Raw genomic sequence first — 13,658 nt, forward strand, 5'->3', positions numbered from 1 at the left:
GAGCCCTCCCTTCTCACCCATTTATGTGTTTGTTTATCTACTGATTAACAATATGATCTCATTGCTGTTCTTAATTCTTTTGGTGTTTAAATTGTCTCAGACTTGGGTGAATGAGAGCCTCTATTTGGTGGATGTTGTGTCTTTTTTTTCTTTCTTTTTAAAGAACTTTCCTACTTCCTAACATAAAAAAATACTCCAGACTTATTCTCTACCTACCCTGTCCCAGATCTAGAATTTTCCCTTTCTCCAAGAAGCTCTGATTCCTTTCATGGGGAAATGCTATTTAGAAACCACATCGAGATGCTAGCTGAGCTCATTGCTATTGGGGTGTCTGTGCTTTTAGGAGACAAAGTTAGGAAATATATGAATGTTTATACACACACATAGACATGCAAACATATGTACATGAACAAGTGCACATATATACACGCACTGACATTTACACACACAATATACACAGTTTAGAAATCACAAGTTTGCACAGATAACATTAAATGCAATCCATCCCCACAGGGGATTTCCTACACCATTTCATATATGTCCATTCACCACACTGAAGACCTGGGACCCAACAAGATATGTGCATTTATTCATTTGCTTAATCCTATAATACATCTAAAGTAGTTTCAGAATTTCCTTGTTCATACAATCACAAAAAGAAAACCTACTCAAAACAGTTCAGGGTTTGTTTGCTGCTCTCCCCCTCCTAAGACTTAGGGTACGTAGTCAAATATCATGTTCTTAAGGTTCTTAAGTTAGCCAGCTTGCTCCAATTTTTCATTCTGTGTGGTTATGCAATTCATTCAAAATATCTTAGGGTTCATATGTTTTCATTGGTTTTCAGCATTAGGTTCTTTTCTCTTCCCATCCTTGTTGATTTAATTATATGTTTTTTAAAGAGGTAGAACATACACATGCATCTAAAAAACAAAACTGTACAGAAAGATGTTCTTAGAAAATGCCACTCTCTTCCACGTCCCTTCCTCTGCATTTCCCTTCCAACACCCTCTGTAGGTAGCTAACTTCAAAGTCTTCTGGTTTATCCTCCCTGTGTTTCTTTTTGTAAAGATAAATATATGCATATGTTTTTAAAATTTATTCTTTCTTATACAAAGGGAAATATATCATATATATATTCTTTTACATATATATGCTTTATATATAAATTTTTTTTAACTTCACAATATCTTTTGGTAATCACTCCATATCAATTCATAGAGACCTTTCTCATTGTTTTCATAATTATATAGCACTATACTATGTGAATGCACCATAGTTTACTCAACTAACCTCCTATGCTTGTACATTTAGGTAACACAAAAAACATTTTCAGTATAAATAATGCTGTAATAAACTTTTGCAATTTTTTAATGTTACAGGCATATCTTTAAGGTAGACTCTAGGGTCAAAGAGTAAATGCATCAACAAAGTCACCTCCATAAATGTTGTACCATTTTACATTTTTATCAGCAATGTATAAAAATGCCTGCTTCCCCAGCCTACTAACACAGTGTATTGTCAAGCTTAGAAATTTTTGCCAGTCTTGACGGGTAGAAAATAGTATCATATCCTCCAGTTTCATCCATGTTATTGTAACTGGCACTATACTCCATGAAAGAAGCCAGATACAGAAAGAATAAGACTGCATGATCTTACATGTGAAATCTGAGGGAAAAAAAAGTCAAATACATAGAAACAGAGTAGAACAGTGGTTATCAGGGATGGGGAGAAGGAAGAAATGGGGAGATGTAGGACAAAGGGCACAAATTTGTCATTGTGTAAGATAAGTCTAGAGATCTAATGTATAGCATGAGGACTACAGTTATTAATATTGTATTATATATTGAAGATTTGCCAAGAGAATGGTTTTTAAGTACACTTACCACAAAAAAAACTGTTAAATTGCTTACCTATAATAATCATTTCACCATGGATATTTACATCAAATATTATATTGCACACCTTAAATTTATATAATAAAATATATTATATAAATATGTACATAAATACATATAATGATAATGCATTAAAAGGAAAATAGTATCTCATCTATATATGTTGTATAATTTTTCTCAGAGCAAAAAGACACAACAAAAGAAATAGGAATGTAACCTCAGTGACCTGAGGTTCACAAACTAGAACACTCTCATCTCAAAAAGAGCAATTATCAACCAGTGATTTCAGCTGAGGAGTGAATTTTAGAACTGCCCATATCCAGAGCAATGCCTCTTTGCAAGCCTTGCTGAGTCCTATTTATAATGCACTCTGCCATTTGGAGATCTAATCCATTTGCCTCAAATGGGGTTGTTTACGCAACTAGACTCCCAAATTTCTGTCTACTTCTTTATTTAATTATTTAATAATCAATTTCAACCTTATTGCCTGACTAAGGTGGGAAAATATTCCATATGCCAGCCCAGGTAGATTTGCCACTCAATTGACTCAATTAATATATTGATCACTTGACTCTATTAGAATTCTTTGCATATTCCTCTTCTCTAGAAGGACATATTTTGTATAGGTATGTAAATGGCTAACTGTGTTTGTATCTATTTCATACCTATATCTGGTTCTACACTTGTAGCTTCTAAGGTCGTGCTATATAAGACTCCAGCTTGTCTTTCAAGTCTTTTCCCCCACTTCTTCCACAGAGTCGACACTCTAGATCATGAATTTTCAATGGTTTTTATAGTAGAAAATTTGTTTCAAATGAAATTCAATTCGTATAAAAGATGTATACAAAGAAAGGGTAAATTAGGTTATGGCCACTTGCTGCACAAAAGATTTCAAAACAATATTCTTTTATTCCAAAGATCAAAAAAATTCTTGAGGAAAGAAACACTTTCATTTAGCATGGTAAGTCTAGTTATTTTGTATCATACTGTAAATTTTTTTCAACTATCTGTGATTTGTATCCACAGATTTCAAGATTCTTGAATGCAGAAACTCTGTGTGTATGTGTGTGTGTGTGTGTGGTGTGTGTGTGATGAAATAGTGACAGAATCCCCAAACAGAAGTCTCCCTAGGCAGGGCTCCTATTACTGCTTACCTTGGCTCCCCTTCCACTACCAGCATGCTGAACCAATAGGATTACAGTGAGAATCCTATCCTGGAATAAATATCCACTTAGGCTCACAACTCTATCTCCCCTTCTCATCTTTCTCAGCAAGTTACATAGCTCCAACCTTTCTACAGAAGTTCAACTTCCCGAGTCTGGTGAAGTGCTCAGCTAGTTTTTGCTGAGAGGGGCAGGTCTCATAGGTGACCCGCTAATTAATTAATTAAGCAAATAAGATCCACTGAATGAACAGGCAAATGAACAAAGACCAAAGCTACTCTTTCTAGACCTTCTGTCGCCTTTGTTTCCCACACCACCAACCTGGACAAGGATAGGCCAAGGCTTATTTTTGTTTCTTTTAGTGCACGGTCTTAGAGGTTTTGACCATATAGTCTATGTCACGCCTTCAGCATGGTCAAAATTCAGCCAATAATGGTGATGTTTGTTTCATTTCCAATATAGCACCCACATCCTGCAGATGCTATTTACTCTTCTAAGCAGCATCCTGAAACACTGAAGACACTGTAGCAGATGCTCCATGTGTAGCTTCACCTAACTGTGCCAGAGTTTCAGCTTTCACGTTGGAAATAAAAGTATGCACAAGGGTGGTAGGTGGGAGCGAGGCCCAGAGGGGGAAGGAGACAGAGGCAGGGAGAAGGAAGGATGTTGGCCTTGGCCTCGCTTGGAGGAGATACAGGGCTTTATAAGAGCTCACTAACATAAAGAATTGAGCCAAATGTTGCCAAAACTAGGCTGCCTGCAAATGCCAAATAATAAGAATCCTTTATCAGGAACACTAGGAACCTTTTCAGGAGAGAAGCATAAAGAATTCTGGGAAGCGCATATTCAAAGCCTGTTTCCTAGGCAGCTGAAGCCACCCACCTTCTCTTGCACAAATGGAGCCAAATTCAGTTCTCAAATGTGCCGTTTGCCTTGGCTTTCAAAACAATCCTGGGAGTTCAGCTGATTTCTGTTGCTTGCTGAAAGAAGCCTGTAAGAGAAGGGTTTAATGCTGCTCTCTATCTGGTCATTGGAAATCCTTTCATTCCCAGCCCATCCTGCCTCCCAAGCACCCAACCTCAGCCTCAGTTCTATCTTTGCAGTAGCCTTGAGCTGAGTTGTCACTCTAGTCACTGTGGAAACGCAACAGAGCAGTTAACCTTCTTGCAGTTCTTTGAAGTCTTGGGGAGGAACAGAACAAATCATCTATTGCCTTCTTGCTGTCTTCTGGGACCCTGAAGGTAGCTTTAAAATTTGGCTTTAGTTGGAATATGGGACTTGCAGACAGATCTTGGGGAGAAAATGAGAGTTTGTTTAAATAAATTATAGCACAACTATGTGATAAAATATTACACAGCCATTAAGAAACATGTATAAGAGTACCTAATTATATGGGGGAAAGTTCAGGATAACGTATTAAATGGGGAAAAAAAGCAAGTTTCAAAAGAGAATGGTCTGAGGAAAGTGAAAATGTGTGTGTCTAGAAGGAAAAAAACACCAAATATCAATTGTGGCTACATCTGGGTATAGAACTGTGGATAGTTTTTAATTCCTTCTTTTTCTTTCCTTTCAAATTTTCTATGAGGAACACACTAAATTTTAATCATAGAAAGGATATTAATATAGAATGAAACAAAAATAATAAAGGAAATATAATGTACAAATTGGGCAAAAGTCATGCCACGTTATGACCAGAGAATTTTCCCTCACTTCACTAAGTTATTTCTCTTCCTTCCCCTTCTAGCACCTGTAGTCTCATCTTTACAAGTCGACATTGTTTTGTACATCGTCCTACAACTCTGATAGCTCACTGAAAGCATGTTCTGTTTCCCCAGGACTGCCTTTTATTTTTCTCTTGCACACAAACGCCCACCTTCAATGACTAAGGGTAGAGCTATACACACAGCAGGTATAAGGTTGAATAGTCATTTTAACAAAGCCAGAGTCACTATGAGAAGGAAAGGAATGTTAAGAGGTGCTAGGAAAGGGGTGAGTCAAGTGACCTAAGATGGAGGTGACAGAGAGATAAAGAGACAGACAGACAGACATAGACAGATAGATAGATGATATAGATAGATAGATAGATAGATAGAGATAGATAGATAGATAGATAGATAGATAGATAGATAGATGATAGATAGATAGATAAGCAATTCTTCATCCTGATGCTTTGTATTCCCTAGAAGGAAGGTGAGGAGATCTTCTGAACAGTTTTTTAATCTGAAAAAATTATCCCTGTCTCTCTAACACACACACACACACACACACACACACACACACACACACACAGAGTCTGTTTCACATTAAGATCTGTAGCCCCCAGCATAGAACTTGGTGGTGCTCAATAACTACTCCCTGAATGAACGAAAAACAAATGCCCACTCTCCATTGTACAGTGCCCTTCCTTATATCACAGACCCTCTTTCAGATTAGGGAACACACTAAGCAGGCAGACTAAGCATCTACACAATCATGAAGTTCAGAGCCTCCACTAGGAGAAAGGAGTTCATCAGAAGTTGATGCAGCCAGGGTGGAGAGGACAGGCTACTTAATTAAAAAGCATTCCAAGGTCTCCTGGCTTCCCAGAAAGCCTGGCAAAGAGCACTGGGTAAGTGCACAACCAAACCCAGTCCTGTCCTGCTAGGACTGGAATGCCTTGCAGGGTAGGGATCCTGAGAAAGGTTAAGAGCAAGCCTTGGCGAATTGACAGTCCACCAGCTAGATGAGTTTTTGCTTTGGCTTTGTTTGACTTGACTTTGAGTGTGTTGTGTTTTATAAACACTTGATTTTAAATATCTCATTTTCAGTGGTGCAGGTGTGCTCCTATTCACCCTATTCCACATCCTCCCAGTCTTCCTCCTAGCAGTTTCTCCAATTTACATTACCCAACAGCTTTTGGGTTTATAACTTGTGCTTGGAATGAAGCCATGGGGAACAATGCCTCTACTACTGTAGAGAAGATAATAAAAATATTAATTATAGTAGCAAACGTCCAGTAAGTGCTTACAGTGTGCCAGGTACCATCCTAAGGGCTTTATGTGCAGGTATCATCTAACCTTCAACACAGGCTGACACTGTTGGGATTCTGTTCAGGTTCCTTTAGACCCCACTTATGAGTTCTGTGTGTTCCTCTCCAGCAAATGTGTGCTTATGTGTTTAAATAGGGGACTTACAACTCTTTCCAGTGGATTGACTCCGAGCTACTCGGGCCTAGTAATTTACATTCTCCCCATCCCTTCCCAGCAATAATAATTGGCCACAGGATTACTTATACTCAAAGCTCCCCCACAGGATCAGGCTGGGGCTTCATTACAAAACACGTGTGCCTGACTACTTCCCTTTTCCTGTCGTACCTGATTATTTTCATCCTACATATGAGGAAAGTGAAGCCCAAATTAATTGCCTCAATGTACAAAATGGCAAGTTGCAGAACCCAGAGCTATCTTCAGAGGGATTTCTAAAGGTGTGTTAAAACACAAGATGAAAGAAATTAATGTGAAAAAGAACACAAGGCCTAGACTCTTCCTTTTGACACAGGATATCTAGATCATTTGTACAGTAGTAATGATGGCTTGTTACGTTGTGTCTGTCTACCTCTCTCTTCATCTGTTTGTCCTTCCCTTCATCTCCTCTAAGGGCTCTTCACTTGGAAAAACTGTGGCCATAGAAAAGGGTTTCGTTGAGGAATGAGCTATTTTCCCTGTGTAAAGAGGCTGACATACACGTTGATAGAAGCCCGTGATAGTAGATACCTTGGTCTACACAGCCAACAGTTGATCTACCATGTCACCATATTGACAAATAAAGCACTGCACAGCTTAGCTAGCTGTTTTTGTATTGTTGCCATATTTTTGAACCAAATTGCATAAAAGCTGAGTCATATGTTCATACATTCAAAAAACATTTACTGAGATCTACTCTATACAAAGCACTGTGTTAAGATGGGGTACAGCTACAAACCAGACAGACCTTTGCAAAGTTAGTCCACAGAGAGGTTATTCCTTGGGAAAATGCCATAAGTACATGTGAAGTAGAGACACTCACCTTTTTCATGCTCTGTGATAACAGCAAGATAAGGTCCTTCTCAGGCTGTCCTACAGGTCTGTCCTCTGAGGACCCTTAGGCTCCATGCTTTTTCTTTATTTTAATTTTTTTTTCTTTTTATATTGAGTCAGGGTCTCACTATGTTGCCCAGGCTGCTCTTCAACTCCCGGCCTCAGGGAATCCTCCTGCCTCAGCCTTCCAAAGTGCTAGGATCACAGGTGTGAGTCACTGCACCTGGCCTCCATGCTTCAATATTCTCTAAAGGCCACACAAAATACAGCTGAAGGCAAACCACAACCATGTTCCTTTGCATCTTCCTTAAATCGGTGACTTATTTTCTATGTTGACACCAGGGCCTTATCATTGCAGTAGGTACAAGTATGGAGTCAGATGATTAAATAAATTCCTAAAAGACAAAGACTCCACTAAGAGGTCACCAAAGGGTGAGTGCAGTGGCCCATGCCCGAGGCAGGAGAATTGCTTGAGCCCAGGAGTCTGAGACCAGGCTGGGCAACATAGCGACACCGTGTCTTTGCAAAAATATTTTTTTAAATTAGCCAGGCACAGTGGCACATGCCTATAGTCCCAGCTACTTGGGAGGCTGAGGTGGGAGTCCTAGCTACTTGAGCCCAGGAGTTTGTGACTCCAGCCTGGGAGAAAGAACAAAACCCTATCAAAAAAAAAAAAAAAAAAAGAAGAAGAAGATTGTCAAAAGAAGTCACCTTAAAACTGAAAAAAATAATATGGTTTCTCCTATGTTTACAGTTTTCTGAAGGCATCTTGAGTCCTTTTTTTCCTCTTTCTAAGAACAATGATACATCTTGGATCCTTCATAGTTACCTTTTTCACTGATGTTTTAAACACAAGTACAATGCAATCTAATAATAGTAATATTGAAAACCTGCTATTGTCTTCAAGACACTTTTTACTATGACATGCATTCTTAAACAGTAATTACTTACAAATAATAATTGATTTTTTCAATTTACTCTGTATAAACACAGTAAGGAAGATATTATTGTCATGACCTTACAGATGACACAATTGAAGTTAGAGTTTTTAAGTTACATATCCAAAGTCATATGGTCTTATTTGTTTCTACTATGCAAAGCCAGTGATTGATAATTTTATTTGAATGGAAATTTTCATTTGCTTTCACTTTTCTTACTTTCATATGTATCCCAGAAGGTATTTTCATCCAATGTCTATGTCTATTTAATTCTGCCTCAATTAAAAGAAAAATCAAAGAAAATCTTTTTTATTTTTGTTCCCTTAGTATATAAGATTATCTTGAAATTTGGTTATAAGGACTATAACATTTTAATATTTTCCACTCTCTTTCTATAATTGGACCATTACAGAAAATAGCCCTTTGTTCCTGTCTCATTGGTCAGGAAATTATTTTAATAATTAATTGATTTTCCACTCTCTTTCTATAATTGGACAATTACAGAAAATAGCCCTTTGTTCCTGTTTCATTTGTCAGTAAATTATTTTAATAATTAATTGATTTTGCTCTTTAGTTAAATTAGTTACAACATAATGTTGAACAAATTTTGTGGCCAAAATGTCTGGTGGGCAATTTAAGTCAATCTGTTTATTAATGATGGTGATGATGATGATGATGATAAAACATGAGCTTGTAAGCTCTATAGTTCAAAAAGTGCATCTATTTAGTGTTATGAATTTAAGTGCAGTGCCTGGCACAAAGTAGGCGTGACCTCGAGGGTATCAAAATCCAGAGTGAAAAAGGTAAACAATGAAAGAAGTGAAGAAGGCTGGCACAGAAAACCAAAGGAACCGTAAGTGAAATTAGCTAAAAAGGCTTGGTTGAGATAAAGGTTAAAATTACCGGCCTTTGAAAGAGAAATTCTACACTTTAACTTCAAAACTTCACAGCCTTTCCCTTTTTTTATGCCTCTTTCCTGTATCAGATCATCTCCATGCTCATGACGACTTATGAGTGACAATGATGGAGAAGTCCTAGTTGGTGTGCTAATATCTAGTTGGCTTTATGTCAGCCTTTAAATAACTTCTTTCCTACAGGATTATATTGCTGTTGATAAATGGAATTAAGAGAGGATAGAAGTGGAAATTGTTAATGGATGTAAAGGAGATCTGCAGAGATCATCTCCTGAGTTCAAGCCTAGGTATCTGTCTTTCACAGCAACAACAAAATCAGTTATTGGTGATGTTTACAGAAACCCAATCAATGAAACTGGGGCTTCATACGTTTTTTCATTTGTTTGTTTGTTTTTGCAGTAGCCCTCTGAGGTTCTTTTGAAAATCGTGGACTCTTTTCAAAAGAAAAAAAAAAAGATATGCTTTTATATATACCCATCCTTGTTTTCAATTTTCTTCTGGCTCTCCTACTCCCTGATGGAACCATGGACATTGGATCTATGGACCTAGAGAATTTCTCTCTGGATAGTTTATAATGCCTCTTCTAGATCTAATATTTTCTTTATTTATGAGTTGATACAGTTGTATTCACATTCCAACACTGCCAAGTTTTTTTGTTGTTGGTTTGTTTTTGTTTTTTGAGACAGGATCTTGCTCCATCACCCAGGCTGGAGTGCGGTGATACAATCTTAGCTCCCTGCAGCCTCAACCTCCCAGGCTCAAGAGATACTTCTATCTCAGTCTCCCAAGTAGCTGGGACTACAGGCATGTACCACCATACCCAGCTAATTTTTGTACTTTTTGTAGACAGGTTTCACCATGAAGCCCAGGCAGGTCTCAAACTCCTGGGCTCAAGCGATCCACCTGTCTTGGCCTCCCAAAATGTTGAGATTACAGGCGTGAGCCACCACACCTGGCCCAACACTGCCACATTTTATCCATATTATCTGGGTTAAGTTTCTCAACCTCTCCAAGCTCCTGGCTCTTCATTGTAATTGTAAGGATTATATGAAGTTATGTGTACAAAAAGCCTTACCTCCTCCCCTTTGTCTCTGTGGTAGGCCAAATAATGCCCCCCTTCCCAAAGATGTCCACACCAATCCCTGGGTTTTATACATGTGTTAAACTGTGAGGCAAAAGGGACTTTGCAGGTATAATGAAGGTTACAGATCTTATGACAGGGAGATGAGCCTGGATTATCTGGTGGGCCCAGTCTAATTATGTGAGCCCTTGAAAGCAGAGAAACTTTTCCACCTGGAGCCGGAGAGAAGTGGCGAAAGCAGCAGCAGGAGAAATGAGGCAGAGGAGAGGGCAGGGAGATGTGGAATGTGGGGATGCAATCAGCATTGCTGACTTTGAGGATGGATGAAAGGAGCCACAATCCAGAGAAGGCAGGTGGCCTCGATGCTGAGAATGACTCAGCCAATAGACAGCAAGGAAACAGAGACCTCAGTCCTACAACTGCAAAAACTTGGATTCTGCCAGCAATCAGAGTGAGCCTGGAATTGGATTCTCCTACATAGCCTTCAGTAAGGAAAGCAGCTCTGCTGACATCTCAATTTTGGTATGGTGAAACCCTGGGCAGGACTCAGCCTAATCACCAAGACTTTTGATTTACAGAACTGTGAGACAATTAATGTGTGCTGTTTTAAACCATAAGTTTTTGGTCATTTGTTATGTCAGCAATCGAAAAAAAATACCCCTACATTTCCCTATTCTCATGACAACCTACTCTCCCAAGGGTGGATTGGTTAATTCCCCCATAAAGTGTATTTCAGCTGAGTTGTTGCTGTGCCCAGGCTTTTTGTTGTGATTTTTTTTTTCAAATTATATTTGCTCTTCTACTTATAAGTGAAAGAAAGTGTAGGCAGCAACAATCAGAATGGAGAAGGTGTTTGAAAAGATTGTGTCTTTTTCCTGGCATTTCTAAAGTTATACTACAGCAGAAGCTACAAGTCCAGTTGATCTTTTCACAAGTAAGCCTCTGTGTGTTGGCCAGCACCCTGTCTTGCCTACCAAGACAACACGCTTCTTTGTTCAGACCTCCGACTCTCAATCAACTTTTCTCATCAGCCCTACATAGCCCCCACACCTGGGCTAATCAAGGGATTTCTCTGGGGACATGGACTCAGACTCCTGGTTGGTTTCCATGTATAAAGGATAGCTCTCAGGAAGCCAAGTGGATAGCTGGAGGAGGATAACACAGAACCTCCAGTAAATATTCTGCTGTGATGGAATCCGGAGTTGCCTTGCAGTTCCTTCAAACACTGTCATTGCTGAGAGCTGAGAGCTGATGCTGCAGTAGGATTTTATCAAGTTGCTCCTTTAAAGAGAGTGAGCCCCTGTTTTTCAAACACTCAGCCTGCTTGTATGGTCAATAGGCTATACTTCCCATTCATTTCCACAGGGAACGGGGTGATATGATTTGGCTCTGTGTCCCCACCCAAATCTCATCCTGAATTGTAATCCCTATAATCCCCACAAGTTGAGGGAAGAACCCAATGGGAGGTTATTAGACCATGGGGGCGGTTTCCCCCATGCTATAATGGTTTTATAAGGGACTCTTCCTGCTTCACTCCTTACTCTTCTCTCTCCTGCCGCCTTGTGAAGGTGCCTGATTCCCCTTCCGTAAATTTCCTGAGGCTGCCTCAGCCACGTGGAACTGTGAGTCCATTAAACCTCTTTCCTTTACAAATTACCCAGTCTCAGGTAGTATCTTTACAGCTGTGTGAAAATGAATACACCAGGTAACTTGGCTTGGACCTATGGGGCATCATACCTGGGGAAGCAGATATCTGATGCACTTGGTCTGGATGGTCCCACACTGCACAATAGCCAAAATTGAACAAGTAGACACCAAGTGGAATAAGCTCCTGAGTCTGAGTGGAGGCCCTAGGGCTCATCAGAAAATATGATCACAGGGTCATGGGATGGCATCATGTGACTGACCAACTCAGTCTGACCATCATGTGACTGTACCAGAATTTTGAAGCAACATAGGAAAGAGAAGCTTGAATCTTTCCAGCTTCTGTAGCTGTTGTCAAAGGGACTTGATGCAAAGCACAGGACAGCAATTTTACTGTGTGCATTTCAGAAGATTTTCCGAATAACAGAACTGGAACTTCTCTGTCTCATGCTCAGGAGATTGACCTGGGTTTTCATGTTGGCTGAATTTCCACTGGCCTCTTTGATCTCTGGTTGTTCAATATGCCCTCGTGCTCAGCATTTCCAGGCTCACCATAGCTTTCTCTCATCTTTCTTCTTCCTGTCACAGCCAAGCTTTAGATTGTCTGGATTATAAATCCCAACTCATTAGATGGCCTATCATAGATTGTAATTTGCCTTTCATTACACTGTTCTGTATTATTTTTATTGTTTACCCTGTAAAAATGTACATCCAGATATGTGAATGTTGCAGACATAGCTATTTGTCTAAGGTTCTGAATCAGGACCATGGAAGCAGAAGGATCCTCAGGATAGAGAGAGAACAGGAAACAAAGTCTGGAATAAAAATTATGGATTTAAATCCCTGACCACTCCACAGTAGCCTTGAATAACTATGAAATTTCTCTTTGCTCATCTTTTTGACTATAAAATAGGAGTAATTAGACCGATTTATTGTGAAGACTCATTGGAAATCCATGTTCTTACAACAGCCTCCAAGCCTTCTGGCTCTCTCACCCCACCTCCTCCCTATCTTATCTTCTATCTCTCTCTCCTTGTGCTCCTCCTGCTCCAGTCACACTGTCCTATTAGATATTCCTCAAATACACCCAGAACTGTCTCCCAAGGACATGTGCACTCTCTTCTCTATCCTTGGGAAGCTCTGTCCTTAGATAACCACATGGTTTGCTCTCCCATGTCCTTGGGTGAGCTGCTCAAGTCAGAGACCTACCCTCATCACCTATATTATTTAGAGCAATATCACACTGCCACTTCTACACCTCCCAACCCTGGTACTTCATAGCCCTCTTGAGTACTTTGTTTGTCCACTGCTCTTATCACCAACTGACATATTACTTATTTATTTTGCATATTGCTCTCCATTAAGAGTTGAGTTTGACTGTTTTATTCACTGTTGTATCTGCAGCAATTCTATGAAGCATGTTTAAAACATTTTAGGCGCTCAAAAAATCAATCCAGAAAGAGTGACTGAGAGAACTTATATAAAGTGCTAATGCCTATTACAGGAAGGGCATTTAAGAAACTGCTCATGACAATATATCTGATGGGTAGTTGCCTGAAACTCTTTTTTAGAGGATTTTCTTGGTGATTTAAAATTTAAACTTACTTTATTTGGTGACTTAAAATGTATACTTCACTTTGAAACTCTGAGATGAAATAATTTGCATCTAGGGAACTAGACTTAAATCTCCTTAGAAATAGCTAACTACCGCTCTGGTGGGTGACTCGAGGCTGGTTCTGTGATCCAAAATGAGAATTTCTCTCTGAAGAGGTAACAAAACAGGAAGTTGGAGAGGAGGGAGATATTTAGCTCCCTGAAGAAGTGGTGTCAATGGCATGGACTTTGGCATCAAGAGATCTGGATTCAGATCCTGATTCTACCACTTAATAGCTAAGGGACTTTGAGTAAAATTTACCCTTGCTGAGTCTTGCAGTCTCTTCCTTTCAAATGATGGTAAGAATAGCTATT

The 13,658-nt window shown here is 39.3% G+C and overlaps 2 long non-coding RNA genes across 3 annotated transcripts in view; one reads left to right on the forward strand and one right to left on the reverse strand.

Annotated features, from left to right (window-relative positions):
• The window catches only part of LOC105493019 (uncharacterized), a 92,044-nt gene that overhangs the window by 40,563 nt on the left and 37,823 nt on the right, over nucleotides 1-13,658 (forward strand). The gene's annotated exons all lie outside the window — the stretch shown is intronic.
• The window catches only part of LOC139357531 (uncharacterized), a 52,556-nt gene continuing 42,389 nt past the window's right edge, over nucleotides 3,492-13,658 (reverse strand). The window contains exons 2-3 of the long non-coding RNA XR_011610914.1: nucleotides 4,137-4,191; nucleotides 3,492-4,049 (exon numbers count right to left, since the gene is read on the reverse strand). This is a non-coding gene — a long non-coding RNA (uncharacterized lncRNA). The remainder of the gene's footprint in view (nucleotides 4,050-4,136; nucleotides 4,192-13,658) is intronic.

This window comes from Macaca nemestrina, chromosome 1 (assembly GCF_043159975.1).
Source record: "Macaca nemestrina isolate mMacNem1 chromosome 1, mMacNem.hap1, whole genome shotgun sequence".
NCBI classification, from domain to species: Eukaryota; Metazoa; Chordata; class Mammalia; order Primates; family Cercopithecidae; genus Macaca; species Macaca nemestrina.